General features: G+C 40.3%; 2 protein-coding genes across 4 annotated transcripts in view; one reads left to right on the forward strand and one right to left on the reverse strand.

Moving 5' to 3' along the window:
• CNOT6L (CCR4-NOT transcription complex subunit 6 like) overlaps nucleotides 1-10662 on the reverse strand; it is a 95442-nt gene extending 84780 nt beyond the window's left edge. Inside the window, exon 1 of one of the 3 annotated variants that reach the window (XM_081059690.1) lies at nucleotides 10091-10662. The gene's annotated coding sequence lies outside the window, so the exon portion shown is untranslated. Of the gene's footprint in view, nucleotides 1-9493; nucleotides 9636-9747; nucleotides 9862-10090 lie in introns of those variants that run through there. The other 2 variants (XM_081059692.1, XM_081059691.1) reach the window with 2 other exon arrangements.
• Nucleotides 10663-10882: 220 nt separating this feature from the next.
• Nucleotides 10883-15116, forward strand: part of MRPL1 (mitochondrial ribosomal protein L1) — a 148203-nt gene continuing 143969 nt past the window's right edge. The window contains exon 1 of the mRNA XM_081046262.1: nucleotides 10883-11142. The gene's annotated coding sequence lies outside the window, so the exon portion shown is untranslated. The remainder of the gene's footprint in view (nucleotides 11143-15116) is intronic.

Here is a 15116-nt window from a genome sequence, read left to right on the forward strand (position 1 = left end):
TCAATTTACAGAGGTGAAAAAAAAAAAAAAAAAAAAAAACACTTGCTGCTCTAGAATTGAACCCAGAATAAAATGTAATTCCTTACCCAGGCATCTGAACCCCTCCATAATCATCACGCTCCAATTTACCTTGTCAGCCTTGTTGGCACTGAAACTCTAGAAGTTAATCAGAAATTAAATCAATTTCCCTCTCACCCTTGAATCTAGACGCATGTCTTTCTTCTAGTACATACCTGTTTATGTAATTTCTACCACTTGTCATGCTATTTGATTATTCATTCATTTAACAAACAGTTACTAAGGCTGTAATATATACCAAACAGTACATAGTAGGGGTCAAACCCCTACTATATGTATCAAACAATAGGTCTTTAAAGGTGAGGAATCTCTGCCCTTAAAAAGTCAGTCTAAGAAAAGCAGAGACATAAATAAATTAGGTAAACACAAGACAATGTGGTAAATGTTATGAAAGGGAAATGCACAGGATACTAGAAGAGCACAAAGAGTATCAAGCAAAGACTGGAAGTGTCAGGAAAGATTTCCCAGAGTAAGGAGCCCCTGAGGTGAATTACGAGTATTAAAGAAGTCAGTGAGGTCCTAAAAGATAAGGTATTGTAGGCACATATAAAGCACAAACCAGGCTATAAGTCACTCAGTATAGCCAGACTAGGGAACATGTTCAAGTAAAAGGAGTAGTAATAAATGATAAAACCGGAGAGGTACGCAAGGATAAGATCAGGAGGCCTTACATACAATGCTAAGAAATCTCCATTTTATTCTAAAATCAGTAAGCGGTAGTGGGATATCCTGCAAAGTACACAGGTTCAGGGATTCTAATTTACTTCGAGCTCTGACATTTACTTGTTACATGACTTTATCAAATTTGCCTCTCTTAGCTTCAGTTCCCTCAACTATAAAATAGGGAATAATATCAATTTTGCCAGAATTCTAACAGGAGGTTAATTTGTGTAAATCTCCTAGCACAGGACTCAGCGAAGTATAGCTTGGTTGGCCAATGATGAATGGTTTTACATCTTTATAGGATTGTTAAAAGAAAAAAGAAAAAAAAAAGAAAAACTACAACAAAAACATAAGGAATATAGGACAGAGATCTTATGTGACCCAAAAAGCCAAAATACTACATATTGTCGCATTAAAAACTTGCCAATTCTGGCCTTACACATAATAGGCAACCAAAAAAATAGTAACTATTACATTGAAGGATTTTATGTAGGGAATTTAAGCAATGTCCAATGAATTTTACAAGGATTTCTCTGGTGACAAGGCATTCAAAGGAAAAGAAGTTAAAGGTGCAGTAACGGATGTTGGGAGATAAACTAGCAGCGTGTTGCAATAATCCACTAACTCTTTCTTTCCTTCCTTCTTCTACCCATAAAGGTGAGATCCACTTCTACACCTTCTTTCTTTATCCCTGCAGGTTACAAACCCATATTACTCTGTATTTGTTAGCTATTTGTCTGGGGTTAAATCCCCTATAAGTAAGCAGTGTAGTAACTAGTAAGTATTTTAGAATCAAACATCCTGTTTTAAATATTGTTAAAACCAGCACTGACTTTACCAATATTTAAGACATTATTTAACTTTTATGTCTTCCAATAATAAGAAACAGTAATAGACAACGCATATGGAATTTCTTAGTACAGTTTTGTTTTTTACTATGGATGTGCCATGCACTATTCTAAGCACTTTATAGGTATTGTTTAATTTAATCCTCTCAATAACCCTGTAAGGACTATTATCTTCCTATTACAGATGAGGAAACTGAAGCATGGAGAAGATAAGTGAGTTTCCCAAGAGCTGGAAAGTGAAGGATCCAAAGTTCACATTCTTAACTAGATATAGAATGAGAGTCACACTGTCTAAATCAACGGATTTTTGAGAAGACTAATTTAGATTACATATGTCAAGGGTAGGGGACGGTTTTTCAGTCCTTAGTACACAGTAGTCCAATAAATATTAGTTCCATTTCCTGGTAGAAAAGACTATATATTCTAAAAATTTTTTCAGTCCCCAGAACCCTGAAATAGCAGCTTATAGCTAGTAGATGCTTAATACTAATGTGATAGATATATTTTTGGTGATTAAAATTAGTGTACTATATCAAGGCTATCATTGTGTGTAATTCAGAATATATCATTTCATAAATTTATATGTAGATGCTACAGAAGACTGCACTAAATATGAACCAATAGCAAAACGTACCCTGTTTGTTTTTTGGTTTTGTTTTGTTTAAATATAAACATTAAGATCAGACAGTAATGAACAAAAATGTAAAGGCCCCAACAGTCTTTGTACAGAGACATTAAGGTTGGTATATACTAAACTTAGGTCTATTCTCTTGGTAGTATTTGTAACTGGTATTAAGTACTATGATCTATGTTACTCATTTAAGGAATCTAAGTAACTTGGGAAGAGAAAAATAAGATTCTAAACCGTAAGATTACAGAGAGGTTCTCTGTGCAAAAGACAAATGTAAGTAAGATAAAGTGTTATAACTTCTATTTTGTGTCACCAATTTCTGTTGTTAATAAAACAATATGAAAGCCCCAAATTACTCGGTGTCTATTCAGTATGAATGACGAGTCTCTCACACAACAAACTGCACTACTTGTTCCTTTGAAAAAAATCACAAATTTTTATCTGTAATGAGATTGTAAAGTGGACTGAGAAAAATGAAAACTAACAGTCCTTCCACAAAAGAGAATAGAAAACAAAAATTCTATTACCACTTTCCAATTCTGCCTTAAGAGGAAGATTCTTAGCTAAACTCAAAGTTATTTAACTTCTGAGACTTATAATATGAAGGACAGAAATAAAATAAAAATAAAAATACTTGTCTAATCAGAATGTGGCTGCATGAAAACACAATTGTTTCAAAATTTAAACAAAGGGTAACCACCACATCAAGTGGTGAAAAATAACCTTACTTTGTAAAGCAAAATTTCCTAAGAAAGCTATCAAATTTTTTTTAAAAACTTAAAAAAGCCAAAACCAATGATGTTGAATTATTTCTGGGGCAAAAAGTAAGGTGACAGCCAGGTTCAAAGTAGACATGGAATTCTTCATTAACCATACCCTCAATGTCACAAGATTTGCTCCCTTCTTTTTATTTCTATGACTAGCACTTATTTATGATTTCATATTCTCTCTGCTTCCTGTGTTTGCCCCTCCAACCTAATTACCAAACTGATCAAAAAATTCTCCACTGGTTTTAAAAATGTTTTTCAAAAGAAACAATATTTTCCATTCCTCAAGAAATCTGAATTATTCAGAAAATATTCAGTAAAGGATTAAGTGCCTGCCATATGTGTATATGGATTAAAGAGAGCATTAAAGGAGTAGCGATGGAAGAGAGAAAAGGAGGGGGAAAAAGCTAGCCCCTCTTTTCCAAACAAGTTAAACATTATTATTGCCACTAATTACTGTACACAGCATCTTCACTTTTCTAATCCACATTTCATACTTCCATAAAAACTCAACCCTAACACCCCTTCATGATAAGACTCAAACTAGAAATAGAAGGGAACTTCCTCAACAGGATAAAGGGCTTCTGTGAAAACCCCACTACTATCATCATACCTCACAGTGAAAGCCTGAAGGTTTCCCAAGGTCAAGAACAAGACAAGGATACTGCTCTAGACACTTCTTTTCAACAATGCACTAGAGGTTTTAATGGGCAATTAGGCAAGAAAATGAAATAAAATGTATCCAGATTAGAAAAGTAAAACTACATTTATTTACAGGTAACAGGATTCTTGTTGTACAGAAAATCCTACAGAATCCACTAAAAATCCATTAGAACTAATAAACAAGTTCCTCAAGGCTACAAAATATAAAATCAATACACAAAAATAAATTGTTTTTATACACTTGCAATGAACACCCCAAAAATGAAATTAAGGAAATACCATTTACAATAGCATTAAAGGACACCATCAACAAAGTGAAAAGACAGCTCACTAAATGGGGGGAAACATTTGCAAGAATAAAAGACTAGAATATTTTGGAATAAAGGCAACAAAAGAATTGTAAAGTTTATACTCTGAAAACTACAAAACATTGTTGAAATAAATCAAAGAAGATCTAAATAAATGGAAAGATCCCATGTTCCTGAACAGGAAGACTTCACGTTGTTAAGATGGCAACACTCCCCAAATTGCCCTACAGATTTAACACAATTCCTATCAAAACCCCAGCTGGCTTCTTTGCAAAAATTGACAAGCTAATCCTAAAATTCATATGGAAATACAAGAGACCCCAAATAAAAGAATCTTGAAAAAGAAGAACAAAGTTGGAGGACTTACACTTCTCAATTAGAAAGCTACAATAGTCAAAACAATATTGGCATAGGGAAAATCATATAGATAAATGGAATAAAATTGAAAGTCCAGAAATAAACCCTCACATTTAAAGTTAACTGATTTTCAACAAGAGTGACAAAATGATGCTATAGGGAAAGAATAGTCTTTTCCACAAATGGTACTGGGACAACTGGGTATCCACATGCAAAGGAATAATGTTACGACTCCCTACATCAGGCCATAACAGAAATTAACTCAAAATAGATAAAAGATCTAAATGTAAGAGTTAAACTATAAAAACACTTAGGACAAAACAGAAGGGTAAATTTTTATGACCTTAGATTAGTAAATGGTTTCTTAGATATGACACCAAAAGCACAAGCAACAGAAGAAAAAATAAATTAGACTTCATCAAAATTAAAAACTTTCATTCTTCAAAGAACACCATCAGCCAAGTGAAAAGACAGCTAACTGAATCGGGGAAAATATGCGCAAATCATATATGTGATAAGGCACTTGTATCTATAATATACAAAGGACTCTTACAACTCAATAATAAAAAGATGCACAGCAACTTAAAAATGGGCAAAAAATATAAATACATATCTCAAAAAAAGACACACAAACGGCCACTAAGGAAATGAAAAGACACTCAGCATCATTAGGGAAATGCAAATCAAAATCACAATGAGATAAGATACTACTTAACATCCACTAGGAGACTATGATCAGAAAGACAGATAACAAATGTTGGCAAGGATGTAGAGAAACTAGAGCCCTCACATGCACTGTTGGTGGAGATGTGAAATGGTGAGGCGGCTTTGAAAAACAGTTTGGAAGTTTGTCAAGAGTTTAAACATAGAAACACCATATGATCCAGCAATTATACTCCTATGCATATACCCAAGAGAAATAAAAACTATACATTCAAAAACTACACAACTGTTCATAGCAGAATTATTTACAATAGCCAAAAAGTAGAAACAACCCAAATGTCCATCAGCTGACAGATAAACAAAATGTGGTCTATCCATACAATCGCATATTATGCAGCTGTAAGAATGAAGCACATAACATGGATGAACCTGGAAAACAAGGTAAGTGAAAGAAGCCTGTGATAAAAGATCACATATCATATTAAGATTCCATTTGTATGAAATATCCAGAAGAGGCAAAATATAGTCAGAAAGCAGATCAGTGATTGCCTAGAACTGAGGGGATGGGAGAATGACGGGTAACAAAGAACACAGGATTTATATTTCAGGTGATTAAAATGTTCTAAAATTGTAGTGATGGTGGCACAAATGTGAATAAACACTAGTGAGTTGTGTATTTTAAATGGACTAGTTCTATGGTAAGTGAATTATATCTCAAAAAAAAGCTGTTACCAAAAAAGAAACCTCTAAACTCTAAGTAATCCCTGATCTACCACCATTCCATTTTGTTACTCTCTCTCAGAATGTCTGAAACACTGTATAGTGACCTGCACTTGTTTGTTCACTGATTTGAAATAACTAAATTATGTTTTATCTCCCTTACTCATAAGCTATAAGTTTCACAAGAGTTTCTTCTACTTCTTTCATACTTCTCTTTAGAACTGAGTATAATAATGGGTACAGAATGGGCCCTTGAATAATGTATTTAATTTTTAAATGTAAAATATTAAAAATATTTGCCATGGAGAAGTTAACTAGACTACTGAAAAAATCTTCTCAGGGAATACAGACATATATATATATAGAACTTCCGAGATCTCTAACCAAACTCTTCGGAATAAAAATAAGCATAGGTGGACCAGAGAGCTGAGGTTTCACATTACAAGAATCCTAGGCAATGAAAGATAAGGTGTTATTCAATTAAAATTAAAGTTGTCCAGAGATAAAATGCATTTAATGTATTAGAGGTTCAGTGTTAGTACAGTTAGTCAAAGAAAGTTGTAGTAGTTTCATCATGAAACATGAGCTCAAGTTAATAATTAAGCCTTTACTTGATGTTTACTTGATAATTTTATTGTTCTTTCCAGGTTAAGGCTCACATATATTAATTACAATGACTTCAGAATTATAAAAAACGCAACAGCAAACAATAAAACACAGTAAGGTTCACGTAAATGATATTTCTTCTGCGTATAAGGTAATAATAATAATGCTTATCTCAACAGAAAAAGAAAATTCAAAAAATATGTTTCCCATGAAACTATACCCTAGAAACTGAAATTCAAACTTAACTGATGTATTACAGAATTGTACACTTGAAACCTATGTAACTTTACTAATCATTGTTACCCCAATGATAAAAAAACAAAAGTCAATTGATTTCAAAGTACAAAAAGAAACAACTCAAACAGCAAGAATCCAGTAGGCCACAATGACAATCAATAACTGGATAGTAAAGGAGACCCACTAATGGTTATAAAGTACATTTGTAATGTTCTCTGTAAAATTTGTATCTTTAAATAGCTGAAGTTCAGGTGTTCTTCAAACCCATCATAGAAGAAACCTCCTTCTTGCCTCCTCCTCCTGAGGTTCTTCCTCTTTCCTTTTCCCCTTGCCCCAATTTTATTCTTTGAAAATGGAAAGCAATTTTTAAGTATTATAATTCATTTTTAGACATAATTTCATAATATATGCTATCATCTAAAATAACATCATGAAATGCCCCAAGCTGTCCGCTCTCCAAGACTACATTCCATCCCCCTTGCATTAAAATAGAACTGTGACAAATTCTCACCAATGAAATGTGGGCAAATGTTTGTCATTTTTAAGGCTGTGGGTTCTTAAGAAATGGTCTGTGAGAAGCAGGCAGGGCTCCGAGGCCTTATGTGGAGCTATAAGATACAAGGAGTCTGGGCCCCTCAATTACCACCTGGAGGAAAGTCACAAGCCTCCTAACCAGGTGCACCTGCACTGCACTGTTATGTGAGCAAAATATAAACTTGCATGTGTTAAGCCACTGAAATTTTGGTGTGTATTTATTACCCTAATTGGTATTACCCAAAGTAATACATGCACAGTCTTAAGTGTTTCAATTCCTCCTAATTAGAGACATTAACAGGGATATTTTGGAAAGATTGTTTAAAAGCCCATTTAAGTAACATTACATTTTAAAATCTAAACAATTGCCACCTTGATTTTGTTGTAATGTAACTCCTTTAACTTACACAATGATAGCATAAGCAGTTCCACTGTTAACAAATTTCACTGTCTACATCTTATTAGTTCAGTATCATCTATTTTCATATTACAGAAATGTTTTCCTCAATTCTCCCAAATTAAAAAACAAAAGGTATGAAGTGTTTTAAATACTATAATTCATAATGTCTAGTGAAAATTGCCAAATACCTAGTTAAGGGCAAAATTCTATTCAATTGTTTCTAAAGAATCAAAAATTATCATTTCTAAAGAATCAAAAATTTCTAAAGAATCAAAAATTATCATTTATCTCTACCCATAAACTACACTAGGTATTTCAATGAGTCTCATTTCTAGAAAAAAAATTCTAAAATACAACATTGAAAGTTGTTTATATATACCGTATGTATATCAAAGGACTCTCAAATGTTCTGTTGTCTTGATTTTTAACTTAGTTACATAATATTTCTCAGTAATTAAATGATTATTTGTACTTATAAATGTTTTCAATGTCCAGGAATGCAGGAGGAGGAACTACTTAACTAAGCATCTACTATGTGCCGACATATGTTTTCTCATTCTGTCTTCAGACAACCGTACTATAAATGTATTACCTCTTTGTTGCAGATGAGAAAACAGACCTATAGATATTAGGTGCCTTGCCTAAGGTCAAACAGCTAATAAAAATGGCACAGCCTGAGTTCTGAGGTCTGTAAAACAAGTCCTTGTTCCAGTGAACTATGTGCTGTTTTTCCAGTAGTGGTCCCAGAAAACAGCTCTCCACCTCTCCTGTTCTTACCCCCACTTCTCAGTGAACAGCATGGAACATTTCTTTGTGAGACCAGGTTCAGAAAGGACCAATCTCTGGCCCTTATACAGAGCATGGCCTTCAAGGAAGGAATCTGTATGACTTTACCCATAGGGTTTTAGCTACATCAGCTAACTAGATGCAAATGGAAAGCGGGTGGAGGAGATAAAGTAAAATAACAAATAATTATCCAAATGACATTTATACTTAATGCTGAAATGCACTGCACACCTACTGGCAGATTTCTCTTTATGGCTGCCTTTTACTTAGACTACTCTCAAAAATAGCTTTCCAGGAGCACACGCTGAGTAAACAAGAGATGTTGCTTGATCTACGTGTTGGCGACTGTGAGAGAAAACGTGTTTGTGCACAACTATCTTGAGCGACGAGTAAGATAACTGGAGGCAATCAGGTAGTATTTCCTAAACTGTAGTACTGTGCTTCCAATGTGTGAAACGCTGGGCTAAACTGCCGGAACACAAATCCATCTAAACAGCCTCAACACTCGGCCGAGTTAAGGAGGATGACAGCTCCAGTAACTTCCTCTTCCTCACGGACCTCCTCAGCTCCGCGACTACACGCCTTCCCCCCTAGGAGGCAGGATAAAACAATTTCAAATGCACAAAATCGATCCAATCCCACCAACACCACACGACCGGGAAGCCAGCTTCCATTTCCTCTCCTGCTCCTCAAAGAAAATATTTATCTTAAAAAAAAAAAAAAAAAAAAAAAAGCATACATCTTACCACCCACGACGTATTTGCAATGACAAATGAAAAGATGTAGTCCTTCCAGAGAGCCTTAAGAAACATGAAAAGAAGGGCGCTCGACAACGCGCATTCCCTAGATCCACTGCTTTGATTCACTTTCCCGTGGGTCCCACCGCCGGCCAGGGGGAGGGCTTGCACTTACCACGCCAAAATAAGCCTTCGCCCCGCAGGAGACGCGGAGGCGGCTGCCAGTGGCACGTCGCGCCTCCGACCCTCACCTGCCCAGGCCCAAGGCGGCACCCAGGGCCCGCGAGGGTCCCGCGGCGTCCCGGGAGGCCGCTGCGAGGCCGGCGGACGGGCTGGCGCGGAGGCGGGTAGGCCTCGCCGCAGGCCGGCGCGCTTCCTGCCGCGGCCCCGAGGACGGCGGCTGCCGGGACCCGCCGCTCCCCGGGCCTGGCTGCCGTACGTGCGCCGCGCACACACTCCCCCTGCCCGGGCCGACCCCCGCGGAGCAGCTCTCACCTGCGACGCTTCGGAGCGTCGGCCACAAAGGGGGAGGCACACGCCACTCGGGGGTCCCGGGCACCCGGATCCCGCCCCCGAAGTCCCGGGCCCCGGGCGCAGCCCCCCCGGCCGCGCACACACACGCACTCCCGGAACCTCCGGCACCTCTGACAGACACGGGTCAGTCCCTCACCCGACACACACCCACTCGCGGTGGGTGCTCAGGGCCGCCTCCGCGCCCGCCAAACTCCCAACGCGCCACCCACACGCACCTTCGTCTTTCCCCAGTCTCATGTCCCCGGGGGCGCGCTCCGTTCCCCCGCACTCCTGATCCTACTCGGAGGCACAAAAACACTCCACCTCATTCTCCTCCTCTGGCTCGGGAGGAGCAACAGCAGCCATTTCCCCGCGGCAGGGGAAACACACCGACACGCGCGCCCGCGCGCCCCAGGCCCCCACGGATGCGGCCCCTCCGGAGCCGCGGCCGCAGACACAAACACAAACACCCACGGGCTGGCCTCGCTCCCGCGCGCCCCGAAAGCAAGCCGACGGGCGGCGGCGCGCGCGCCGGGCCCCAGGGCCTGGGGGCGCCCAGGGCCTGCGCCCCCTCCTCACCTGCATTCAGCGCGCCGGGGTCCGGGCGGCGGCGGCGGCGGCGGCGGCGGGGCGGCTGGTGCTGGAGCTGCGGCGGCGGGGGAGGCGGCGGCGGCGGTGGCGGCGGGGCTGAGGGCAGCAAAGACATGCAGGCAGCCCGCCGGGGGGAGAGGCACCGGCCGGAGGGGACGCGGGGCGGGCGGGCCGGGCCGGGCCGCCTGAGGGACCGCAGAGGCGGCGGTGCGGAGGGCGGCTGCAGGGAGACAGGAGACGGACCGGGGGCGGGGAGGGGGACGAGGGCCGCGCCGCCGGGCTTCGGGGACGGTGACCCTGGGAGCGCAGGACAGGCCCCGCGGCCGCAGTCGCCGACGCGAAGGCCCCGGCCGGAGGAAGCTGCGCCCCCGCAGCCGCCGAAGCTGCGGCTACCTTTCCGAGAGCCGCGCAGAGCCTGGCCTTGGCCTTGGCCTCCTGGCGCTGGGGCTGCCGCCGCTGCGGGGGTTGCTGCTGCGCCCGCTGCTGCTGGGGCCGAGACTGGTACACAGACACGCCAGCTTTCGGTGCCTCCGCTCCGGCTCACACACGTTCACACCCCCGAAGGCCGGGGGAGAGGCCTCCGGGCGATATCGGTACGGAGATTAATAACAAGGTGCAGAGAGTGCGAGAAGAAGGGTTGATTGACGTTGAGGGGCTGGCGGGAGTCAGTCACTCCCCAGCGCCGAGGGGTGGGGTGAGGGGAAGAAGGCGGAGCTTCGGCGCCGCGCCTTGGCCCCGCCCCCTGGGCGCCGGGTTTGGTAGTGGTGCGCGTGCGCGCGCGGCGGCCCCTGGTCTTTCCTGTTTTCCCCTCTGCTGTTGCTGTCCTCCTGCTCTCTTTTCATGGCTTGAATGTGGAGCAGCGCTGGGAAAACTAGTGGAGTATTAAAAAACCACATCCACAAATCCACGGCGGGAAAGAGATTGGCGAACCCACCTCATCCCGTGTTCGTGCGTGGACTCGGCGCTGTTTACCAGACCTTTGCCAGAGGCGTCCTGACAGCGAAGCGGAGCACTGGTCTGGGTGGCTAATGAGACGCCAGGTGAGGTTAAGTGACCGAAGGAATGTTTTCTGACATCTTCAGTGGGTTGTTTTGTTTTTTTTAAATAACATGTAACATCTATAGGTTGTATCGCGAAAGGTAAATAAAAGAAACTGTGACGCCCTGCGATTATCCCGTCTTATTTATTTTCTAATTCTCCCTTCTCGCGATAGCATTACGTTTGGCTACAGAATGAAAACATCAAAATGTAAACTAGAAGTATTAATGTTTACTGGGTGAACGTTTAACATTTTAAGTTTCTGGGGTTTAATTTTGTTTTTGGGGGTCAGTTTTTGCTTTTACCACCAGCAGTCCAAAAACAAATTATGCCAGCTCTGGAGACAGAATGCTGCTGTCGCAGTTTTGCACAATCCCTTAATGCATGCTCCGAGCTTGTGTACTTACTAGTGTTGTTCACGAGTATATTAGCAGTGTTCAGTATTTCCTCCCCCCACCCCCCACAAGGGTGTTCTTTAGCACACTGAGCACGTTGTGTTGATTGCAATTAATCTTAGGCCCTATTATTGAATGAAAAATACCTTCCTCTCCTAGGGGAAAAGATGCGGTAAAAATGCAAATCATTTAGGCAGAACCGTTCAATTATTAGAGGAGTCTACCACTGCAGAAGAACAATTGCACCATTTTCATCTCTGTTACCTGGAAGAATGAGTGAGTGAATGAGTGAGTGAGTGAGTGAAGCCCCTCAGGACTGAGAAGACTTCAGGCTATTTTGTTTTCTACCTGTGTTGTTTCCATTTCTCTCCCTAGCAACACGACCCCCATACCAGCTTCTGTAATGGGAGTCAAAATGGCCTTAATCATGGAAGAAGTCCCACTCATTCCCAACTATCTTGAGTTTAAGCTGACATACAATGAATAATTATCTTTCGCTTTGTAAGCAACAAAGCCAAACAAGTCACTTCAGGAGCCCAGAATAGTAAACCTGCCTCAATGGCATCTTGCCACAGCATTTCTCCTTGGTACACAAACACCCTTCCCCAAGGAGATATACTAGCAAATGTTAAAGAGGGACATAAACACCTAAATATATAAATCAGATGATGGGATATTCTCACAGATTTAAGCTTCTTCAAATACCTATAGCTATATAGAGTCCTAACTATTCATTCATATATAATAAACATCTGTGGAGGGTGAATTATGTTCCAGCATTGTATTTAGCATCAGACATAAAGATAAGAATATGTAGTATTCTTAAGTAGCTCACTGTCATTGTAGGGGAAGCAGACACATAAACAGGAAATTCTCACAGGACAAACCAGAAATGAAAGTATAAAAGGTGACACAAAATTAATAGTCACAACAATGCCTAGGAGGATAAGGCTGATGACACTGGCGTTTTCACTTGAGCCATGTGATCCCTGCCACTTTCACAGGCTGACTAGCAGTAGAGGGTGAGGTGTGGAAAGGAGAGGCTTTGTGGATGTTAAAGAAGCACTAATAAATAGTTTGGTTTGTTGGTCCTGAAGCTCAGGTTTATGTACGGAATGTTCACTGTTGGCCTTTAAATTTTAAACAATAAATGCGTCACAATCCATTGAATAATTATAATTGTGACATTCAGAGTTAAGAATACTGGATTTTATTATAAAAAGGTCAGTCGAATGCGGGTTAAATTTAAATAATCTCTCCTCTCTGGGTTGTTCTCTATGCCATATATAGCAAATGGATTGACTCACTAAAAGCAAAACGAAAGCAATACTTTTACGTATTATATCATCCAAAAGTAGATTGTTGTTTTACTCATTTGCAATGAGATTGAGATAAAAGAAATAATGCTTTTCAAGTAGTTGGCACTGTACAAATGCTGAGAAATTAAATCTTCACTGATATAAAAACAAACCCTTTCTCCAAAGACCTCCACTGAAAAGACATTCCAACAAGAGTAGCACTTCAGCAATTTTTAAAAAGCAGTATTATAGTAGATCAATGTTTGCAATGGAAAAATAACCTGCCTTTCATATCTCATAGGAATTTTTCATGTTTGTTAGAAATTATAATTTTGCATTAAGATAAAAACTAAGAATACCTAAATGTTGTTATGTTGCTTTGTATACCTGAAACTAATGGAGAAAAAAGAACATAATAAGAAAATATTAGGTTGGTGCAAAAGTAATTGCAGTTTAAAAGGTTAAAAATAATTGCAAAGACCTTTTGCACCAACCTAATGTTTCTTTAAAAAAGTGATTTATCCAACACTTCTTGCTTAAGTAAGGCCTTTTTGACTAAATTGGTTTAATAGCAGCACTGTGAAGGTACAATTTGTTCTGAAACACTTGTTTATTTGTATTATTATAGAAGTGGTTCGTTCCTTCTCAATAAAAAAAAAAGTGCTTAATGTTCTAGAGATCACCTGTGTCTTTTCCAAATTAGAAATTAATATTTGATCTGAGTAAATCTGATCTCTCCTTGTTTTTTTCTGTTGATAGTACCAGTGCCTGGATCTGTAAGATCCCTTATAACTATGTTCCTTTGTTTTCTGAAATTCTGTTGAGAAACTTGCTCAAAAAGCAAAGATTTAAAACTTTCTATTTAAGAATATGACTATTTGATAAAGAATCAATTAAATTCGATTTCACTGATTTCACTATCCACTTTTATATATTAATAGCTACATAACTTTTCAAGAAAAGTGTCACATTTAAATTATTTAGTGAGGTATAATTAGTAAAATAATTAAATGTAATTCACCTGATATTCATTAGTACAACTTTTAAACAAGTAATAATCAAAATGATCTTTAATTTTTACATCCCAGACTTCTTAACAGGGATTCCAGACTGTATTCCAGTGATATATTCTACCTTTTACTGAACTACACTCCTTTCCATCTTCTCATCTTTTACTCATACCTCTTCCTCTCTCTCCTTATATCCCCATCACTTGATTTCTAATATTTTTTGAGATACTGTCTACCACAAGGATATTTGTCCAAGAAAGGTGGCTTCACTCATTGCCTCTGTCTGTCCCTCTCCAGGCCTATCAACTCTATCTTTTCATCAACCTCTCCTTTGTTCCTTTCTCTAGAATGACTGTGTATGACACCAAGGGCCATACCACTATCTTAGCCAAAGATGAACATTTCTACCACTATAAACAGTGTGCCATATGATAGATAGTTAGTCCTAAATAAAATGGCTCAGTAGGCAAAGTTCATCTAGGTGCCCTCCTGCTACTCCTTCTACGCTCTGTGCCTCAAGCTCCTTGATCCCTGAATATTCAGAATCTCCACCCCAACCCCATCAACATCAGCATCACTCTTTCGACTACTTCCTTATATTCCAGAAATTTTCTGCTAGATAAGCACCATCACCAACAATAAACATCTAGTGCTTCAATTTGTCAAGGACTTGAAGGCACCTGGCATGCTACCCAATCAATAAAATTAATTATTTTAATGCGATACTCCAAGGATCCTCATGGAGCCTTCATATGTATCCTTCAGAAGTCACCTGGGGTACACAGAAGGGACCAGATAAATGGGATCTCAGCTGGAAAGCCTCTGTTTTATCTGTTTTACATATTGACCATGGATTTGTCTGCCTTTTGGGGGGAGTGGGGTAGGGGGGAAAAAGTGTGAATAATGCTCCTTTTCTTTGAGGGAACAATTCCTGCCTGTACTATAAACAGGTGATTCTAGTGTGAGATGCAGCTCAAGAGAATCCCCCAACTTCTTGGCTGCAGGGTGGGTAATATGATTCAAGCCGAAGCAAGTAGAATCCTTCCTCAGATTGTTTCCAGGGAATAAAGGAAGAAGAGTTATCCCACCATGGTGGTAGTCTGACACAAGAAGGAAGGAAGAAGGCAGTCTTGAGAGTGACCAGTGGCCACATACTGCTTGTGCAGAATGAGGCCGTCACACAGAGGGGAGAAGTACAGAGAACAAGCCCTCCTGGCAGTGCACCGGTCTCAGGTGTCAGTCCATAGGGTCCAGCTGCACCTTTTCACACACT

This window comes from Rhinolophus hipposideros (assembly GCF_964194185.1).
Source record: "Rhinolophus hipposideros genome assembly, chromosome: 1".
NCBI lineage: Eukaryota > Metazoa > Chordata > Mammalia > Chiroptera > Rhinolophidae > Rhinolophus > Rhinolophus hipposideros.